General features: G+C 35.7%; 1 long non-coding RNA gene across 1 annotated transcript in view; it reads left to right on the top strand.

Moving 5' to 3' along the window:
- Positions 1-19,224, top strand: part of LOC138716142 (uncharacterized) — a 230,393-nt gene that overhangs the window by 49,962 nt on the left and 161,207 nt on the right. The window contains exon 2 of the long non-coding RNA XR_011336580.1: positions 17,673-17,718. This is a non-coding gene — a long non-coding RNA (uncharacterized lncRNA). The remainder of the gene's footprint in view (positions 1-17,672; positions 17,719-19,224) is intronic.

The following is a 19,224-nucleotide window of genomic DNA, read 5'->3' as shown; positions in this document are numbered from 1 at the left end:
TTTAATGTTACTTGTCGGAAAAAAAAAATGGATCTTTAAGAATGGAATCTTGGATAATTTAACAAACCGTAGGCTTGCTTTTTATCGCGATTATGTTAATACCTGCGTATTATGTAAATTAAGAAAGTATCCGCCATTTTTGTTTTGGTTAAATCATAGCTATGTGAGCAAATAAACCTGCAAATACATAATTATAATGCCTGCGAATTATATGCAATTAGTAGGCCTACACGTGAGTAATTCTTCTGCTCGCCAGAATGAATTGAACTGTATCTCTCCCGATGTTACTAATTCAACCACGTTGGGAGAAAAGCTATTACTATTTGTAGATTCAACTCTTTCCAGGGAAATGCTTATCCCTCGTACGTAACCGGATGCAGAAAGTGGAAACTTATCTTCAAACGAAAATAAGTAGGAGAACAATTTGCTACTTCATTATTACGGTTTCAAAATTGATCCAATTTGTTGTAAGTTGATCCGGATGACGTATTGGTACAGTCGGTTGCACACAAGGGAAAGTATTTGGTTTCTTTCGCAAAAAGTGGAAACTGAAACGGAATTAAATAGGATTTTCTTTATATAAAACTCTCGCAGAAAATACTGTGCGATCTTGTCAGTTCCCACTACATTGCACAACATTCATTCATTCATTCATTCATTCCTTCATTCATTCAATCGCCTCGGAATCCAGACTGGAAACCTGTTTATTAACACTAACATTTATTTATCTTGCTTAAAACATACTTCTTTACAGTTGTCGACATTTTAACACTGTCTGATATATCTTGTCGTTGATTATTCTTTACCTATCTTAGTTGTGCAGAGATATCCATGTATATTTTTGCAGCGGTTACAGCGACTATCGTTGTAGTAAATAATCACCAGTTAGGTTACCATCTCTCTCATAAATTACTGACTCATCTTTACCGCGAATCAGCTCGCGTCTATACAGTATTGTCTGTTATTCTAACACAATGGTTCGGTATAGTATTTGATAGATCATTTTTTAGTGGAAAATTATTTACAGAATAAAAACTCTATGATAAATATTTAAAAGTGTATTCCTAAGTTCCGTCGTAAATATCTGGAATGTGACACTTCACATCCTTCGCGCAAGCTGTACACTGTCGAAATATTAGTCTGTGTTAGTTTCATAATAATAATAATAATAATAATAATAATAATAATAATAATAATAATAATGAAAAAGAAGAAACAGAAATTTAATATCTACTGCATCACATAAATTTTGAAACAGGTCACTTTCTGGGTGAATACAGGCTCCACATCTAATGAGAATCTTCGAAACACACACTCATGTTCCTGTGTAGTGATGGACTGCACGACATTTTGTGTACGAGACGCCAATTCCCTGAGGTAATCTCCTAAGTGATTTTCCAGAGCTTAATTGCACCTTGGTTGAATGTAGGGTAACTTTTCTTCTCTTCATATAATTTTATTTTTTTATCTAGCACAAAGCCCTTACTACGCCACTTTTGAATGATGACATGGTCATGTGACTCGATTAGTACGGGGGATTGTGGATATCTCCGTCGAAACCCACGAATGCACGTTTAACATGTCTTGCAGAGTTTTACTTGTAAATAGGTTTCCACTAGAGATGAATAAAACTAACTGCCGCTCTCGCTCGCTGTGTTCGCTGGATTTGTTTTTCGAGTTTCGTCTCGTCATTCTCGTACGCTTCGAGTATCGCTCATCATTCTCGAAATAGCATTTGATCGGCTTGGAAAGATTTCGTAACTTTGAATAACATACATCATTGAAATAAATAACATTATAAATGTTTAAATGAGACAAAAAGACAAAACGTAACAATATCTTAGTTATAAAAATGTTCTGGTTCTATTAAATGATATCACTTATGGTTATATAAATAGAAAAAAAATTCTCAAATAAATTTGCATTTCTAAGAAACCTAAAACATGACGTTAATGTCTTTTTACTTGAGATTGCACACTTGATCTCAAACATATGAAAAGAAAATTCCTAGCCTTTTAATAAGGGCCTAGTAATTAAATAAAGATTGGGGAACGGGTCTAGTAATTAAATAAAGATTGGGGAACGGATTATTATACACTGAAAAGTATAGATGATGTTTCAAATAGGCTACTTGATTGTTTGTACATGTATAATAGTCGCCAAAGAAGATACAAGTTCAGTCCGGTATAAACTGTGTTGATTCAAGGCTGCTTGACGTTCGGGACTTCGGGAGTGATCAATCTCGGCGTCTCGATACACTCACAAGCAATCTTTACGTCAACGACGCGACGTATAGAATATTTTCGTGCGGGGTTTCGGCTTTTTGGGCGCTGTTAATCTTGCTTTCTCGATCGTTGTTCATCTCTAGTTTCCACTAAAATAACCCGTTGTCCATGTACTGTATGTCTACATGTGTTTGTTAATTATATGTATTTATATATGATCGTATGAGTTTATTCATATACGTATGTATTCAATTTTCAAATAAAAATTTGAATGTAACTTCAAAAATAAGAAATCTTGTGCACTGACAGATATTAAAATAGTTAGAATATTTACCCTTAATGTTGGATGGGAAAGAACTGTTTTTCAGTAACACATTGTATCATTCAAAATATTGTGATAGCAGTTAGTAAATAGGAAAGACTGCAATGTACACGTGAAGGTTTTTTTTATTAGAAATTTAAATTAACATCAATGCGTAACGTCCTATGCTATTGTGGAGCGAAGTCCGTCGCTTATAGCCAGAGATTATGAATTTCGAATGCATAGAGGATTTCCTGTAGAAATTAAGGGAAGATAAATGTGGTATTCATTTGTCTACATTCAGGGAAACAAAAATGATACAGGCTGGTTGCTATGAGGCTGTAGCGCGACTGCAACAAGTGAAGGCGCACTCGTGGTGTTGGAATTATTTATTTTAAAATAGTTCAACTATAAACCTGCAAGCGAGTAGGTGCTGGAATAGTAACATTCTACTATAAAAGTAACTTTACTCTTAATCTAGATGTGTATGATTCAAATATTTAAGTCTCTTCAGTATTTAACATAGTATTTATCTACTAAGATTATTGTACTGTATTACTCGACCAAGGCGAATGGAGCCGCGGGCGTAATGTGAACTATCGCGATGCGGTATTACGAACGCAGGAGCAGTAGCGCCACGGCTCCGTGCTGCAGGACTCCAGTGGCCTTGGTCGAGTAATACTTAATACTTCAAGATTTGCTACAATTATTAACATTTTGTGGCTTTCGACGCTGGAGATCCCAGTTCAATTTTCCGGCTAAATTAATTGGTTTTGTTATAGAAACAAATTTAGTTACGACAGATGGTTTCTGTGTATTCTTACTTTCCTCATAAAGATTATTAATTTTATTTAGAATATGTAATCATTATCACAGGTAACTACAGGCTACCGTGTAGCCTATTGTCTCTTTCAGAAGACCTATACGGAAAAAGCAAACCACGAAGTTGTCCCTGACGCCTGCATATTCGAGAATGCCACCACATAACATAAAAGAAAATACATTATCAAATATTCACGTATTCTGTCTAGCGATGTAATATGGAAATATGGATAATCTATTTAATTACCTCTAGGCTTCTTAGAGACGTGACATACCTAGATAATAGAGCATTCCTACAAAAACCAAAATGGCAGCAAAAATGTAGAGGAAGGGGAAAAAAATTTCCACCTTTTCTTAGTTTATTTATTTTAATATGCAGCAACTCTTCATATTTCATCTTAGGCGATGTTAATTTATTTTCATCGTGACATTTAAATGACAAGTTTCTCTTGTTTTCTTGTGCTTTTTAAATCTTTCCAGATATGGATATTTGGTAAAATTCTTTGTTTTTAATGGGATCGCAGTAAATAATTCAATTGTCTAAATAACTAAAATATGAAGCTGTTTCAGTGGGTTGGTTTTCATGTTTATTTTATATCCGACACGATGATTTTTTTTTCCAAAGACTCGTTTTCTTACATTTTATGGACAGTCAGCACGTCCTTCAGAAGGTGAGGGATTATTTGACATATCACAATTGCTTGCTTTGAATCATATTGTAACTCTTTTCTAAATCTATAAATGTTTGTACAGGAAGCCTTAGAGTCCCACTCAGATTCCTGTGAAAGAGTACCAAACCCCCTTGAAATACTGAAATTATAAATCACCTACACTTAAAAGTAAACGGTGTCTTTAAATGACATATACTATCTGATTATGCAAATTACGCAAATTAATTTAGCTACTATTTCATATGTAAATGTTTGTCAAATTACCTAAGATAAAAATTTTCCAACTTCACTTTCAAAATCTCAACACTCGTGTATTTTCTGATTTCTTCCTTCTCTAACCCATACCTCACAATGAACAACGCCACGTACTCCTTCCCCCTTGCTGGCTGAAATACTTAAGATTCTGAAATCATTGTTTATTGACATACACGTGCCTGCATTTATTTTTAGGTAGCCATAATTATTACTCTGAATCAAAAATTTGAGACATTATACGGTCCAAAGTGTTTAATTTGGTACTACTTCATATGCAATACAAAATCAAAATCACAGCCGAATTTGAGTAACTCAAACACTAGTTTTGGTGTTAGGACAGAAAATAATCTGATATCTTTGGAATAAAAGTTGTCATATTTCACGGGAATACCTATCAGATGAAATGACTCATAAATATTGAGAACCGTTCAATAGCTGTCTAGAGAGAGATGATAGATTTCAAATAACTTTTTCGTGTTGAACGATTTGATAACATGTTATGTTTTTCAGTAGAAATCTAGAAATAGATTTTTTGCTGCGTCATTCATAACGCATTCTCTGTTTTAAAGATGTATACACTTTCAGATTTCAAGTCTCTAATTCTCTTTACCAGCCGCCGCTGACGTGGGGTGCGAAAGGTGTCTAGGGCGTACCTTTTTAATTTATATATGAGGTGCGTAAGTCACTTAAAGAAGCAAGCGGCATTGCTCAAGGGAGAACGTGCTGTGAAGAAACCCCGAACCTCATGTCGTAAACTTGAGTAGCCCCATAAATAACTCAGTAAGTAACTTGCCGTTGTAACAAAAGCCGAAGGTTCGTTACCTGAACACAAACGCCTTTTCTTAGATCTTTTCCGGACTCGTCATTCCAAACGAAAGAAACTTGTAGTACTGTATTTATCGTATAAAATAATTTTTACATTGAAGATCTGAAGCGTCCACCGCTGTGGAATAACCGCGAAACGAGCGGATTCCGGTTCAAATCCTTGTTGGAACATGTTACCTGGTTGAGGATCTTTTGAAGGTTTTCCCTCAACCAATTGAAGCAGAATTGCTGGGTAACTTTCGGCTTTGGACCTCGGATTCATTTCGTCATCTTAATTATACTTCCCCTCTTTCATCACCATCTCAGTTTCTTTTCTTGGTTTTGTGCTTGCTCCAATGTAGAATTGACTACGGGCCGCCACCGAACTTAGACTATATGGATATGTGGTCATTCGTTGTTGGTGGTGATGCTATGCACCGTGGGCTCTCTACTGGGCTCATGGTAACTTGGACAGGGATTGAGGGACCGCGGTGAGGTCTAAGCGGAAAGGTAAAGGGATCATGTAGGCTGTAGGGGAGTTTGTGGGTGGTGCGTAAGGGGATCCGTAATGCGGGGTGCCTTGAGGTATGCACAGCCTTCCATCCCGGGTAGTGCAATGGATTGTTGAAGACAGGCATCGTAACTTTTGACTCTCGCTGGTCGCCTAAAATCCACCACTATTGACTGTGTTTGTTTCTAAAGCTGAGTAAGTGAAAAAGACATGGGCGGGGATGTCTCCTTTCCTTTTTCCTTCCCCTTTATGCCCAGGGCTGTCCTATACGCTTCTTTTCCTTTCTTATAACAGCGTTCTTCAACAGCCCGTCCGCGAAATTATTTTATCGGTCCACAGAAAGTTTATGGATTCAATTATTTCAGTTTTTGTGGAGTTTGGAAAGCTAAAAATAAAATAAAATATCGCTCTTATCTCCACATTCATTACCAAATTACCGAATCATTTTTGCATATCTGTGCATGAAGAACACTCAAATCCCAGTAGAAAAGCTTTAAAATCATTGGTAACTTTTGCAACCACATACAGAGTGATTAAAAACCTCTGCGACAAACTCTGAAGGGTGATAGATCTAACAATAAGGAACCCTTTTTGTTAAACAACATGTCTTTTGACGCGTCGTTTCGAAGTTACCGTTGGAAATGCTTTTGCGAGGGCGTACGTCAATGTATGCGAATGTGTGCACCTCTGTTTGTTTGTTGAGATGTTTGTAAGAGACGAGAATGTTGTTGTTTATTTACGTTTAATGTTCAATACCTTTCCTTTCAGTTCAGTGTAATCATCAATTGAGAATTGATGTTTACACTTTTCCCGAGTTAGCCGACATGGTAATGTGTTATGGGGAGGCTCGCGGAAACTGAAGAAGACAATGTACCAACAACAGTTTCAAAATAGAAATCACCCTCATCACACAGTGTTTGCTCGACTTTATCAGCGCCTTCGAGACGATGGGTCTCTTCGTCCCCGGTGCATTGGTGGAAGACCGCGTAGACATCCATTCTCAATTGATTACAATGAACTGAAAGGAAAAAATATTGAACATTAAACGTAAACAAACAACCACCCTTCTCTTCTCTTACAAACATCTCAACAAACAAACAAAGAGGGGTGCACATATTCGCATATATTGACGTACGCTCGAGCAAAAACATTTTCAGCGGTAACTTTGAAGCGATGCGTCAAAAGACATACGTTGTAGAACGAAAAAGGGGTTTCTTATTGTTAGAGCTATCACCCCTCAGAGTTTGTCGCAGAGGTTTTGAATCACCCTGTACCGGCCCGATGCAGACTAGCGTCATAAAGACGCGCGTCCAATTATTTGGTTAACGCTGCGTCCCTGTATCCACCCGTCCACACGTAGCGTCATAATGAAGCATTATTCTACGTCGATTTCGCTGTCCATAAGAAAAAAATGGAGAGTTCGCGGGAAAAAACGATGAATGTCACATTTCTGTTAAGGATTAGATAATGATCTAATTGAGTCTATAACTGCAAGATGTAATGCTGTTTCTATAGAAAATAAAGGAAAGGATTACTGTATTCGTGGTGATAATTCTCCTTTTTACCATTTTTCATAAGAACAACATTAAATTTCATAGTGATCCATTGAATTAGATAATGACATCAACCTTAACAAAACTGTGACATTCATCGTTTTTCCCGCGAACTCTATTTTGTTTCGGTCTTCTCTACAACCAAGACAAAATACAGGCACCGAATGCAAATTGATACCACACTGTCTTGCATTATCAACGTTTGAGCCACGAATCGAAAGGATTTTGCAAATAAACAAGAGCAGATTCCCATTGAGTAAATGTCAGCGACTTTCAGGGAAGAAATGTAAACAAACTCCTTGCTGGTGTGACTGTAAAATTTCGAATTTAAATTTTGTAGATTTTGTTAATGAGAGTTAAAATTGAACACTTAAAACTAATTGATGCAAAACTTTTTTCCCCATTCTCCTTTGCTGATATAAAATAGTTACTGTCTTATAAAATAACTTGTAATCGCAGACAACTTGAAATCATCTTGTTTTTGTATTGCGATGAAGTATCTTTCTCTGGCATTAACGAAAACTTCATATTTGTAAGTGGTTTTTTCCATAATAATCTCCATGAAGAAAATTTGACTGTATTACTACAGCGGTGATAAGAATGACTGAATTAGGAAACATTGTTATGCGATTATGATTAAGAGAGAAGACTTTCATAGTTGTTCAACAACGCGAAATTGATTTTACTTTTTCTGCCGTGTCATATGACAAAAATCCAGTGTTTTGTATGTATTTATTTACACTGCAAGTGGGCAAGCACCCGGTGGCAGTGGTACACACAATAAAAACAATACACAATAAAATTACAATACACAATAATTACAATTAATAATAATATATAAAATAACTTAATAAGTGAACCTAATTTTACATTACAACTTATAGGGTAAACATTGGTAATTTCGTGATAATTTCATGAAAACTAATTTAAAATGCAAATGTGTAAATATATCCTTATTCCGATTTTTTCATCTAAAAGACGATAACTTGCTGTACAAATCTGGAGACATAAAAGATTGGATACGTTCTTGAATATGTGCCAAAAACCACTTTTACAACTTAAGCTGAAAGGTTGGTTATTTCGTGATAACCTTGGTAATTTCGTGATATTGCATTGATAATTTCGTGAGAGGTAGAAGAATTGTGGAAAAATTCATTAAAGTCAAATGAAATTCTCATTTATTGTTACAAGACTTCAAACATAGTAATTCCGTCTAATATTCATAGCAAGAAAACATAGAAATACATATCAACACATAATAAGAATGAAATCAAAGTAAAAATTGAAATTGAAAAGGGATCTTCTTTGCCCTGAAAGGGTGAACACTTTTATTACGGACTTTACTAGGCCTATAGCCTATATTACTAGGGTAACTCCAAAAGTAATGCATAACGTTTGTTTAAAAATTATATTTTAATCCTACAGCTTTGCTATTTTCACAGAATGTAGATGCATCCTTAAGGAACAAAATGTCACTTTTCCACATAATCCCTGTCCCTTTCAACTGCCTTACGTAACCTAGGAACGAGGGCCTGTAGACCAGCACTGTAAAAGTCTGGACCAACACGTCTGAGCCACTCTTTAGCAGCGTGCACAAGGGACTCATTTTCTAACCTCGTTCCGCGAAGGGATCTTTCAGTTTACCAAAGAGATGGTAATCGCAAGGTGCCAGTTCAGGACTGTAAGGCGGATGTTTCAGTGTTGTCTATCCTAATTTTCTGATCTGGTCTGTGGTCTTGTGACTGACATATGGCTGTGCGTTGTCGTGCAATAGCAGAACATCCTGCTTCTCCCGATGTCGTCGAACACGACTCAGTCGAACTTGAAGTTTCTTGAGAGTTGCAACATACCCGTCAGAATTAATGTTGGTTCCGTATGGCATGATGTCCACAAGCAAGAGTCCTTCTGAATCGAACGAAAAACACAGTAGCCATAACGTTTCCTGCCGAAGGTGTACTTTTGAACTTCTATTTCTTTGGTGAATTTGCATGATGCCACTCCATTGTCTGCCTCTGTCTCCGGTCCAAAATGGTGGAGCCATGTTCCATCTTCTGTCACAATTCTTACAAGTCATCTAGCACTTTATCATTGACACTTAGCATGATAACAAATCAAACAGAAGCTATACTGAACCCATTGCGTCTCCATTTTATTTTTTATCATCACATCTTGTCCTCAGATTTATAAAATTCCTTTTGTAATACATTTTATACTATTTTAAAAATTGTAACACTTAATGCTCAACAAAATTTCGCCTCAAACAGCTAAGATTTCTATCAGTAAAGCTAAGCCTATATGGCGACTACAGATGTATCTAAAATTCCAAAAAACATTTCCTAAAATTTCATGAAGATACAATAAATCTTTGTACTAAATATCATATGCTTACCTTTAGTAATAAGCCTGTAATGTAATTACAAACATCCACAAAATTTGTATGCCTGAGAAGTCGACACAAACTTGCTCTCTGCAAACATAAAAGCTCACTGAAGCAACTACAATAGTCACACAAAGCTTAGCTGTATGTTTCTGGAAACTAGACAACATATGCAATCCCTTGGCGGAAATTTGGATCTCGTAACACCATTGGTTAGTTCACAAAAGAGCAAAGAAAAAGTATCACGATATAACCAGTGCCACGAAATTACCAGTGTTTACCCTATACGATAGACCCTACATAAGTTTCACATTGGTACTGATAATAATCTTTCACTTTAGGCCTACTCTTGTATCACTCACTGTACTGGTACTATGACACATTTCACTGACACTTTAGAACACATTTCACTGACACTATTTAGGCCTAACACATTTCACTGACACTATACAACACATTTCATTGACACTATAAATTATCACTGATCTGAACTATTCACTGCACTGTAAAACCATAACTTCAATGACTCACCACGCTTCACTGATAAAACAGTTCAAATAAGGCAAACAACATCTGCGTATCGGTGTCATCCATTTTGTTGGTCATTTTACAACGCTTTATCAACTACTCTGGTTTTCTAGCGTCTGAGTGAAGTGAAAGTGATCATGTCAGCAAAATGCGTCCAGAGTCCAGCGCCGAAAGTTACCCAGCATTTGCTCTTAATGGGTTGATGGAAAATCCCGGAAAAATCTCAACCAGGTAACTTGTCCCAACCAGGATTTGAACCCGAGCCCGCTGGTTTCACGGTCAGATATGCTAACCGTTACTCCACAGCGGTGGACGTCATGGGGAAAGAAATATTTCACGCCAGATTGGTCTATAAAAACGTCGTTTGTACTCATCGGGATATGAACTGGACTTTCCAGCATGAAAATTCCACGTTATAGTTCTTATAAACATGTACCAAAATATATTTCCCCTTCCAAAATAATTAATCCGTATGATGTATTATCGTAAAATAAATAAATGTAAAACATTTCTCATCTTCTGAAGGAGACTATCTCTTTGAGTTAATGGACATCGCATGTGATGCGGAAGGCAGTCGACCTCGGTTTTCGTTCTCGAGGCTGAGGGAATGGGGCACAGTGATAGTCTGATGATTGTTGTGAAGACAGAACCTCTCTCTATACGACCGGTCTGCCGGGACATGTTTATTCTATTGATCCCGCGTTCGTAGTGTATCCTGATACCCTATTACACTCTTCTAATGACGCCACCACCCTCACTTACGGGTAGATACAGTCACATCCAGAAAACATATCCTTAGCCCACAGTTTACAATATGTAGTAAGTTTATAACTCAATTCAGATCAATGCTCAAACAGTTCATTCAAAGTGCATTAACATATTTGTTATTACCAGGGAAAGGATTTATATGTAAATACATATTTACTTATAAAGCTAATATAATTTATATTTTGCATTATCTTTATGTTTCACAATGTGTAGGGTTGAAAAATCCTACTTTTATTTTCCATATTTTTCCATATTTTAGAGTTTAGTACATATTTTCGTTAATTTCCATATATTTTCCATATTTCATATAAAACAGTCCATATTATATTAGGTTTAACAATAAAACAAAACAAAATTCCATTAACTTTTAAAAATACATTTCAACAATAGAGATTTAAACACATGTTCAGTAATCCCTTTAACATCAGAGTTATTTGAAAATTAGCAGTCCTATCAACAATGGGAAAGTAAGTTACAAAACTGTATTAATTTAATTTAAAATTTTTAACAGACTTCAGTTGTGCAGCTCAACAGTTAAATGCCAGTCAGAGTACACATAGGTTCAGTTTTGTAAATCATACTATAAAGACGGTAAATATGCCAAAAGTACGTCATTCAGTCAATTTAAAATCAAAACTAACAAGTTACATTTCAGAATTTAAAGAAGATGGTTTATCAACTGACAATAAAATATTATTTTGTAATTTGTGTCAGTGTGCAGTATCATCTACACAAAAGTTCCTGGTGCAACAACACATTACAACTAGTAAACATCAGGCCAACAAACAACTAAATTCCAAGCAGAGACAATTGTTTTTAACACAACCAACAACATCGAATGTAAGATCTGAGTTTAACATCGACCTGTGCCGTTCTCTCATCTCTGCTGATATTCCTCTCTACAAACTAAAGAATAAGGTCTTCAGGGAATTCCTTGAAAAATATACTCAACATACAATCCCGGATGAGTCAACACTTAGGAAGACGTATGCTCCATCCATCTACGATGAGACAATACAGAAGATAAGAGATGAAATTAAAGATAGTTCAATTTGGGTTTCCATTGATGAGACTCCCGACAAAGAAGGTAGACTTGTTGGTAATGTAGTTATCGGTTTGTTAAGTGAACAATATTCTGAACGAATTCTTTTACATTGTGATGTTCTAGAAAAGTGCAATAACAAAACTATAGTTAAACTGTTCAACGAAGCTATGGGTATCCTGTGGCCAAAGGGTATTATGTACGATAATGTGTTATTCTTTATTAGCGATGCTGCCCCTTATATGGTCAAAGCTGGACAAGCATTATCTGTTGTATATCCTAAATTGACTCATTTTACTTGTGTGGCGCATGCATTTCATCGTGTGGCAGAAGTGGTCAGAGACAATTTCCCTAAAGTAGATTTGTTGATTTCATCAGTGAAAAAAGTATTTCTCAAAGCTCCCAGTAGAGTTAACGTGTTGAAAGAAATGTACCCTGAAATTCCATTGCCACCAAAGCCAATTTTAACTAGATGGGGTACATGGCTAGAAGCAGTTGAATATTATGCCGAACATATAGACTCTATTAACAATGTTCTCCTTGCATTGGACTCTGAAGATGCAGTCTCAATTGATACTGCGAAAACAGTTACCTGTGACATAAGTGTGAAGAATGACTTAGCTCACATTCAGCATACATTTTCATGCATCATAAAAACGCTCAAAAGTCTCCAAAATAGGCACCTTTCACTATCTGAAAGTTTTGAAATTATAAATAGTACTGTGGAACAACTGAATCGTGGTAGAGGTAAAGTTGCAGATGCAGTAAGAGCTAAGGTGGACACTGTACTTTCAAAAAACCCTGGATATGAAGAACTACAAAAGGTTGTTGCTGTGATGAGTGGTGAATCAACAGTGAAGATTAACTTGGACTTATCCCCAGCAGACATTGTGAAATTGAATTATGTACCAGTTACTTCTTGTGACGTCGAACGCTCTTTTAGTCAGTATAAATCTATCCTCAGAGACAATAGAAGAAGATTCACTTTTCAGCACTTGAAAGAAATGTTTGTAACCTATTGTTATGGTAACAGACAATAAAAATTGTGTTTTGTTGAAACTACATTGGAAGATAAGGTACGTCCATTATATTTTTTGTTTAGTTTGATTAAAATGTACCAATATTTAACGTACATAGTCATTTTTTTATAATTTTAAGTCCATATTTAATTCCATATTTTGGTAAAAATCCATATTTAATTCCATATTTTGGTAAAAATAACTACATATATATTTACATATTTCATATATTTTTAGTCCATATAAATCCGTTCCCTGGTTATTACTATTATTATTACTATTGCTGCGACCACTATGACCACGATCACTACCACTACCATTACCACTACCGTCTCTATGATATCTCACGCCTTTCGATGAATTGTCATGGCTTCGGCTGGGTGACAGACGCATTTTGCATTGCCTTTCTCACTGCAGGGGCGTATACTGGTTAAAGGGTTTGGGCTACCGCTGACCCTATTATTACACAAAATATATCTAACAATTACTTTAATTTTAATTACTATGGTAAAACTAATAATACAAAATTATTACATTATGTTATATTATAAACTTTTTCTTTTGTAATTTCCTTGGGCTACCGCCGGTAGCCCGCAAAATACGCGTTTCTCTGCTCTATCAGATTTTGCATACATCAACCCCTGAATACCTTGCATCTATCCACACATCAAATCTTTATAGGCTACCCGGTCACGACACGACACTCTATTGTCAGTCTCTCTTTACAGAACTTTCACGTATTCTTCGTCTTTTACAATAGATCTTTTTTTTATTTTAGTAGGTTATTTTACGACGCTTTATCAACATCTAAGGTTATTTAGCGTCTGAATGAGATGAAGGTGATAATGCCGGTGAAATGAGTCCGGAGTCCAACACCGAAAGTTACCCAGCATTTGCTCATATTGGGTTGAGGGAAAACCCCGGAAAAAACCTCAACCAGGTAACTTGCCCCTACCGGGAATCGAACCCGGGCCACCTGGTTTCGCAGCCAGACGCGCTGATCATTACTCCACAGATGTGGACTTTACAATAGACACTGTCCGTTCTTGGAATTCATTACCTACCGATGTCAGGGGTTGCCCGATCTTAAACGCTTTCAAGTCCAAATTTATTTTAGAACGCACAGTATCCCAGAATATATATTAAAATTCACAAGTATAACAAGTTTATGAAGTAATCATATTATTTAATTTGTCATTTAGTTTAAGCAGGTTCGATAATCTTCTGGCTTATGCGTATTTTTTTTCTGTTTAGATCATGTCTTAAGTACGTATATCTTTAACTTTCTGTTGTACTAATTATTATCATGTATTTCCTTTTTATCTTCCGGTTAAGTGGAAGAGAAGGCCTCACAGCCTTAACTCTGCCAGAAAAAATAAAGCATTATTATTATTATTATTATTATTATTATTATTATTATTATTATTATTATTATTATTATGCCTAACACTATCACTGCCAGGATTTCTATTGGCACATCCTCCATGGAAATATCTAGTACTAGTTAATAATGTTATTTTTCCACTCGCATTGCCGTAAGTAGGCCTATGCTGTTATTACCTTATTAGGGAAGTAATAGTTACAGCTACATATTACAATACGACATTGGAAAGTTGCCAAACGAGGCCTTAGGCCGAGTTTGATAACCAGTCGAGTATTGTAATATGAAGTTATGATATGTATATCGTACAATGTTTTATCCAGTTTGGTAAAAAAATTTAATTTTTAATAAAAGTGATTGTATTATTCTTTCTTCCTGCGAGAGGCGATTCGTTTCTGTTTGCTTTATTAGTTTTGAACATGATAAGTTTTTGTTTATAACAGAAGAAGAACAGCACTAGGAGAAATAAACATGGTTGAAATGAGTTCAAACGAGAATTCAGATATCGAAAATGCTGCAAATTCTGCAATTGAATATTAAATTTAGTAACATCGAAATCCCGCGTAAGATATGAATGTTGATTACAAATAAAAACAATTCCATTTTATTTTACTTAACGTGTGGTTCACATTACGCAAACAGTTAGGTGATAGCAGTATCATTACCTAACTAGTTGCGTAATGAATTATTTACAACATTTTTATTAGTGATGTAAAATCCATATTAAATAATAGAATTGGAAAATGGATTTTACCGTGATATTATTCTTTGCTAGTGAAAAAGAGACATAAGTCACATTATTTTTAAGTAATAAATGTTTCGTTTAACAGTCGCATAGCAACTAACAAAAGAGTAGGCCTACTCAAAACTCGACGACCTTTCCAACAGTTCTGATACATACATACCCACATACATACATACATACCCACATACATACATACGCACATACATACATACCCACATACATACATACGGCCTTTAAGATCTGTGGTCATATCGCGTATTTACGATCTTTGGGTATACCAGTAGATCGTTTTTATTATTGTCGCGTTCCTGTTTTCTGTTCTGTGTTAGGCCTATACTGTATGTAGATGACTTATGTTCATGTAACTGATCATTATGATATTGGTGATTGAGGCTGTGATGAATCATAGTATGTAAATACCAATCCGACATTTGTCTTTGTGACTGAAGGGAAACCATGAAAAACCGCAGTTAAATTGGTCGGCCACGGGGTTTAAATCCGGGACCTCCCGAATGAAAGTATCAAACGTTACCGTCTGACCTAACTCGCTCTATAGTTCTGACGTTAAATCATGTAAAGTGAAGAAATATATTTTTGTTATGTAAAATGTGGGAGCAGAGGAAACATTATACTATGCAATTCGCTAGTCTCAGACTACCTAATTGCAAACTCGTTCTCTGCTAGTAAAAACTACTTACCTCATTTTAATACATAAATAACTATATGAAGGGTTCAGAGCCATGGTGGACCAAGCGCCATAAATAAAAAGCGAAGGAAAATAGGGTTAAAATTAATTATTATAATTTAACGAAACATATAGCAGGTAATATAAAGAATGCATGTTAAAACTAAATGACATTATCAATCTTTATTAAACTTAAATTTAAACCCTGCTTTCTCAGTTTTTAATAAATGGCGCTTGGCCCACTATGGCTCTGAACGCTTCATATGATGTTTCTCATTGATTTATATGAACATACCAAAACAACAACTTTCATTGCCTTATAAATACTTAGAATACATTACCAACCTTAACTTAGCAGTTGGAAATCATCAGAGACAAGATATATGGCAATATAAAATTGACAAAATTGTACTGATAGATGTATATGATCTTTTAAATTCAACGGATTCGTACACTGTTTCGGCGTAATTGGTACATGAGTGAAACAATCACTTATACTTCAGGTATTACTGATAATCATTATAACCTTTGTTAATATTAGAATATACAGAAGTCACCCTCCTAATCTGAATTCACTGCAGTAAAAAGAAAGTGACATACACTGCCTTAACCAATCGGCTTGTCTGCTTTTGTTTCTCTGCTGTAATAGCGAAAGCCAATGCTGTAATGGATAATCGTAAGCACGTGGTAGCCTATTACACAAATAAACAAGATAAATTTATGTAAATGTACCAATGGCGTGCTGGCTGGTTTTTTGTGATAACTCTAATGGATCCATGAACTTAGGCTTACGTTGTGCGCTTTATATGCGATGATTGTGGAGTCCAACAGGTGGTATTCGTGAATTCGATGCTGACAGAAAAGCCATCCCGTCCTGACAGATCCAGATCCTCTCCCCAGACAAGTAGGCCTACTTATAAGCCCAGGATCCTGAGATCCAAGTTCTTAAATCCTGTACCAACATCTGAGATCCCTACTAATCCAATAGCAATCCCAAGACTTTGTCCTAGCTATTTTTAACTATGACTTGGCTTAGCTTTCCGAGGATCGGACCCGGGACGGATCCTTGTACTTAAGCTAACTTTGGCGCATTCTCCGATGATTGTCCAAGTCCGACAGGTGGCCTGGATAGCATTCGTGAATCCGATGCTAACAGGTTGGCCATCCTGCTTTTACCCTGACAGCCGGATTCTGTTCCCAGACGAGTATAGGCCTATATGTCTCTAGGACCTTCAGCCCCAAGCCCATACATCCTATAACAACTTCGGAGACCCGTATAAACCCCAAGATTTTATTCCAAGCCTATTCTTAACCAATGGAGATATAATGAAATGAGAGGAAGTGAAAAATGTTTGTGGAATGAAAGAGAGAAATGGGAATACCCCGAGATAAACTTTCTGTAACCTCTACTTTGTTTCTCCTGTATTATTCCATCAGGGCCAGACCGAAAATAGAACTGAGGCTGCCTGAAAGAAGATCAACATGCTAACACTGAGCCACAGACGTGATACCTCATGCTGATGCATTTTCAAAGTTGATCGGAGCTTGCAGCTTAGGAAATATATGAATAATTGCATTATATGTTCACGAAAAACAAGATATAGTAATTTCAGAGAGCGAATACCTATTTTATTTCAATTGCCTATTATAATTATTTGTGAATTTGTCTTTTTATGTTTTTCAAGTATACAATTTGTCCTTACCATAGTACTGCTAACGGGAGAAAAATGTAACGGTCGTTTTTCTTCGTAATGTTCTATGTAATAGAATACCAGTGGAAAATTCCATTGAACTTAATCCGAATCGCTTGTGGGACACTCTGGCTAACGATTCGTAAAACTTGCATATGCTATTTCGTTTCGAATGTGTAAATGCTGCATAGTAGGTGATTCCATAAGAAAGTTTCTACGTGGCTTGTGATTTTGGTGATGGAGTGTATTGTCTGGTGTTCACATTATTCATTTATGTCTCTATTTTATTTATAGTGGAAGTCGAGGTGGTGCGTCATGAGGAAAATATCACCAGTAGCAGGTATGTGTTTCTGCAACACCCTATACTATCTCGTGTAGGGACAGAGGCTCTTTCTGGCCATGAGCAAATTGCAGAGGAATGTCTGTAAAGAGGTGGAGACGCTAAAGGTGTTACGCATTTATATAAATAAAGTGAGCGTTAGATGTTTGCTGAACGGGAATAAGAGATCTATAGTCAGTTCCAAGATCTCGAACTGGAATAATTACGGAAGACAAATTGAGTTTTATACACAATTTGAAATTTAAACCATAGATTATGAAAAAATTAATAGCCTATTTACAGTAGATACAGATCAGTAAAATTGAAAATTCGTAACAAAGCAATACCAATTGAATCGGTTATTTTTAAAACCTAAGTCACTCATTTTGTAATTTTCGTTTTATGTGAAAAAATGAAAGTCGCAACCTAGACGTATCATTTTATGTTGAAATATAGCAAGTCTGTGTGTAGAACCCCTGTAGCTGTAAAAAACACGCAGGTCACTCATTCAGTAAAACAAGTTGTATTTAATTTGTATTTGTTCTGATTGTTTATACATAACTTACTATGCCAATATTTTTCAGCTGGGGACAGTGAGATAAATAAATCCGTTAAAAAGAAAAGGGGAATAAAAATAATCATTTGTATAACAGTGAAAGATTAAGACAGCCATTGTGATGCCAAGAAAAAGAGCATACTTGCACAGTCTTCTAATAAATGTAAAGAAAATGGAGGATTTGAAAAAAAATTCAGGAATAGGCCTATTTATCTAGTGAAGAAGAAATTAAAAGTTTTTCGAAGAGAGTGTGTGATTGGGACAAAACTGAACAGAGATGAATTGAGGATCTCCTGAAACATTTTCTGTGTAGTTTCATAAAATATATTTTTTTTTTTACTCGTGTGTCTCAGCATAACTTATTAATATTTTTTTGGAAAACGTATTATGTGTCTTTCACGTTATAAATTTTATGTTACCTTATTAATATGTTTCGATCTGCTATTGGCCATCATCAGAACTGGTTGTTGCTGATCTTAGAGCTTTTGTTTTGTTTCCTGTGGGGGTGTATTTGTGTAGTGTAATGTGTCAGAGAGTATGTGTGATCTGAAATTGAGTTAGGTGTTGAGAATTTCATTTGGATGTGTTTTTTTGTGTTTTTTTTTTATATTTCGTATTGTTCTTGTGTGTTTAGTTTCTTGCTTTTTGGTTGGATGTGTAGAATTTCCATGTTTATGTTGTTGTCTCTGTATGTGTGGTTAGCATTTGTGATGTGTTCTGCATATGTGGAAGTGATTTGTAATTTTGTTATGGCTGTGATGTGTTCCTTGAAACGTGTTTGGAATGATCTGCTTACCTGTCCTATGTAGAAGTTGTTGCAGGTGTTACATTTGAGTTTGTATACGCATGTGTGATTGTATTTGTTTGTTTGTGTTGTTGAGATGTTTTTGTGGAGTATTATTTGTTCTGTATGCGATGTTGTAATTTAATTTCTTGAATGAGGTTGCAATCCTGTGTTTTTTTTTTTTTTT

Source organism: Periplaneta americana, chromosome 16 (assembly GCF_040183065.1).
Source record: "Periplaneta americana isolate PAMFEO1 chromosome 16, P.americana_PAMFEO1_priV1, whole genome shotgun sequence".
In the NCBI taxonomy this organism is placed as follows: Eukaryota; Metazoa; Arthropoda; class Insecta; order Blattodea; family Blattidae; genus Periplaneta; species Periplaneta americana.
This window is presented reverse-complemented; position numbering and strand designations above follow the sequence as displayed.